The sequence below is a fragment of the Panthera pardus genome, unplaced genomic scaffold, assembly GCF_024362965.1.
Source record: "Panthera pardus isolate Hobbes unplaced genomic scaffold, ASM2436296v1 HiC_scaffold_24, whole genome shotgun sequence".
NCBI classification, from domain to species: Eukaryota; Metazoa; Chordata; class Mammalia; order Carnivora; family Felidae; genus Panthera; species Panthera pardus.
In genome coordinates this window covers 85,089,586-85,093,893 of record NW_026526810.1, presented here as the reverse complement: position 1 = coordinate 85,093,893, position 4,308 = coordinate 85,089,586, and positions in this window count along the sequence as shown.

Genomic DNA, 4,308 nt, shown 5'->3' with positions numbered 1-4,308 from the left:
ATTATTAAAAATTATTTTTGAAAAGGAAAAACAACACTAAATTATAAAAATAAGATAAGTTTATACTCTTTCTTGAAGCAGTACAGTTGGACCCTGAAACTTGAAATGGTTACTTGTTTGGCATTCAGAAAATCCATGTTTATTTGAAAGACTTGGCTAATAAATATATCTTTTAGAATTATATAAAACCAAACTGAACAAAAGTTCTTGAACAGAACCATTAGAAAAGTTAATGAGTAACTGGTATTTTCACTTTCATTTAGTTTTAAAGTTTGGTGTAATTATTAGCTATTGATTTTATAGTAGCATGTCCAATCCAGAGTGTGTCTTACATATTCTTACAAAGTTAAATTTATGATTTATTTATTAGTTAAATTTTGAGTATTTGGACTTAAATTATACTGCAACAAAAATAGTTTAAAAAACCAAACAGTAGAATAGAATGAGTCAGAAAGTCTCTTTGGTATCTAAAATTGGAGATGATTTCAGTTGCTTCTTAGAATTGAAAATAGAAAAGGAGCATCTGATTTCCACTGGACATGGAATAGTGCCTTAAGTCTAGTTCCTACTCCGGCAGACTAGAATAGCTCTTAGCTCTCCTGAGCCTTCAGATATATAGTTGTTTTTCTGCCCGAGGATACTCTGACTTGGAAATACAGCATATTGAAAGTTGACTGATTCTGCCAAGTGTCCATTAAGGATGCTCCTATTGAAACCTAAATCCTTTGTGTTCAGTGTGGTTTCCTGGATTACTTTTTCTTGATACCATTTTCTCTACATTTTGCCTTATTGCACATAGTATTGACTCCTAGGTTCCTGGTACATTGTCAGTTTTTCTCTTAGGGACAAAAAATGTAGACTGTGAAATGTTTCCTTATTGAGAATGCTACTGTTGCTCAACTTATGTTCTGAGTTGAAATTGAGACCATAATTATTTACGTCAATAGGTTTTGCCTTGAGGTGTCTTATTATTGCTATAACCATTGCACGGGTCATGGGGCAAGAATAGAAAAAAGTCCCTGATTCTTGGAGACCCTACAGGGGTATCCATCTGGAACAGCAAAGATCACGAGTCTCATTCTCCCCTGTGTCTTCATTATGATTCATTCTATGTCACTCTCAGAAATATATTCATGGATATTTATTCATTGCTAAGTCTCAGGAAAGCCCAATTTTTATATGTTTAATTGCTTGTTTCCAAAGTTAAGTTCATTTGTTTTTCTCACTTTAAGACCTTCAAATAGATTTTCCTTTCTTATTTGAAACATCTTTCAGCAAAGATAAATGAGCCAGAAGAACGGCACTCACTGATGTGCCTTCTCTTCTTGCTGGCTTGATGAAAGCTCTTTTTTTCTTTTTGGAATTGTCTGTTCAAGATCTAGTCTGGCAGGAAGTCAGTCTCTGCAATGTGTTCGCTGTTGGAAGCATTGATCTTCATTCTTTCTCTCTTTTCAGTTATTTCTTGTTGATAGTGGCCTAGGGACCATAATTCCTGATTGTGGCTGACAAAGCTTCCTATGTAAAATATTTTCCTTCTCCACCTGAACTCTGCATCATCCAAGATTGGTAGCTGAGAAGCTATCTCTGGAAAATATCTTTGTAGTTCTCCCCCGACTTATTCACAGCTCACATTATTTGCTTGACTCTCTAAACTCTCTGTGCTGCTGGGGAAGTTTTTAAACTTAGAATGGGAAGTACTGGGAACAAAATTGATATAACATGTTGCCTGATCCATACTTTAAATTATTTCAAGTCACCCTATCGGCAGATTGTAGAAACACTGGTTGTATTAAACTAAAACTGCTAAAATGAAGTTTCAAAATAAAGTAATGCCATTCTGGTAGACATATTTTAAAGTTTGACTACAATCCATGCTATCAACTTGAGGACAAAATGAAGTTTGAATTGACTTAATGATCCAGGGAATATCATTACTCCACTGGGATGTTTTAATGACAATTAACAACCTATCAGCTAAACAGGTGGGTTATGAATTGATAATTAGAAATATGCTCAACATAGTTTGATTATAATATAGAACATATCATACACCAAATTCACAATTTTAGGTAACTTTTTTTGAAAAATAGGTAGTAAATAAGATGTTCAGTATAGTGCAAAAGATCAAGACATTAGATAACTTGAAAATGTATAACTCTATAAACTTCTAAGCAACACTAAATACTTCTTTGATATAATAAGTACTTAAATAAAAGTCAATATCTTCATATTTTATGTAATATCAGTTTTGTATTTGAAAACCAAAGTCATTGCTCTGTAAAAAAATATATATTTTTTAGTGTTTATAGAGGAAACACTGTTTCTCTTGATTTATAACTCAATCCCTTATATTGGTAGTTAGATCATATTTAGAAGTCTATAGACCTTGACAGAAATGTATAGAAATAATTTATTTCTCATGAATTAAGACATTTTGCAATTTAAAAAGCTATTACATTCTATATCTTTCATTCTAGCTTATGCTCAGAAAAAATACTAGGTGGAAATATTTGCTGCAAAGATAATTCTGTGGTGTTACTCATATTATATGGTATTAGATATTCTTTGTTTGCTCACTCATATCTACTCTTATTCCCTCTCATTTTCCTGATTTGACCAATGGGAAGTATTGGCAGACAATCAAGGCGCAGAGGAAAGAGAGGGCAGGGCTATTTCTCCCCTTCTCTCCCCTTTGGGTTATAGATTATCAGTGGCTTCTTTTTTCATTTAAGACCACAGCTCCTACCAGGTGGCCCTCCTACAGCTACAGCTTTTCTTTGGATTGTGATAACTTCTCCTTCCCTTGCCTTTCAGACCTAAGGGTGGGAATATAGAGTATTCTAAATTCTTGCTAAATCCTTGTAAATCATCTCTGCATTAGTCTCCTAGGGCTGTCATAACAAATTAACACAAACTTGGTAGCTTGAAACAATAGAAATTCACTCACAGTTTTGAAGTTGAGATGCCCAAAGTGAAGGTGCCAACACTAATTTCTTCTGGAGGACAGGAGAAAGATCTCTTCCAGGTCTCTCTCTTAGCTTCTGGTGGCTGTCGGAAATTGAGTTTCTGGTGTGTGGACACATCAATCCAGTCTCTGCCTTGGTCTTCATGTGGCCTCCTTCTCTGCATCTCTCTGTGTCTTTTCCTTTTCTGTCTCTTACAAGGACACCTGTTATTGAATTTAAAACCAACCTTAACTTTGAATAATCCCATCTTGAGACTTTTACCTTGATTACATCAGCAAAGACCCGTATTACAAATAAGATCACAGAGATTCTATTGGATCTCTAATACAGGTGCCAGTTGTAATATGTCAAAATAAGGAATATTGGAAAAGTAAAACAAGATATTTGATGCAAAAGATATTCAAGATAAAACAGAGACATAGCTAGACTCATGCTGCAACAGAAACTAGAAATATGTTGTCTAAAAGGAATAGTAGCAAGAAGTATATTTTCACTGTCTTATGTCTTAAGGGAATACTTTTCTTTAGAGTCCCCTTAGACAATAAAATTCTAGTTCCATTTGGAAATTCTGTATTAGAAAAATATAGAATTGTTCAGTTTTATTTAGTCTTTCACATGTGAACTGTTGGGATATAGAGGTAGGCCTCACACTCCTGGGCCTGACATGTTTGAACAGCAGACATTCCCCTTTCCATGATCTCAAAATGTTTAATTGAATTGCACAGTATGCCAATACAACTCTCTAGCAGAGGAAATCAAGGAAGTTTAAGCTACCAATGAGGAGGTTAAGTTTTCCCCAGGGTGACTGAAAACACTCACAGAATATAAAACATCCAGTCATAAAAGCTGAGGATAAAGCTGCGGCCCTGGACAACCTACGTCATGGGGAAGTGAGGTCAAAACGACTTTCTATAGAAAATAAAGAAGTACATTTGTGTAGGATACTCAGAAGAGGAAGTATTGAGAGGATTATAGCATCTGGATGCAATCAGAATCAAGACCATCTTTTCATGCAAGGGGTTAAGCATTTTTATCATTTTATGTTAAATCTTTCCATCTTCCCACTGTGTTTTATTTAGAGAATTTGCACTTATTAACTTCAGACAAATATGATCTTACTCCAGGGTGTTCAGTCATTGTTGATGAATCTTTTGTAATTCTTTGAACCTTGTCAATTAAAGAACCCCTTCAGTTTTTGTTAAAAATAGATATTGAATGCATTCTTCCCATCTATATAAGTTGATTCCAGTGAGCCAAAGAAAACTCAAACTATCTAAGACCCATCCCTTTCAGAATGCTGCTTTAATAAACTATTTTGTAAAAAGTCTGGATGTGCTGTATG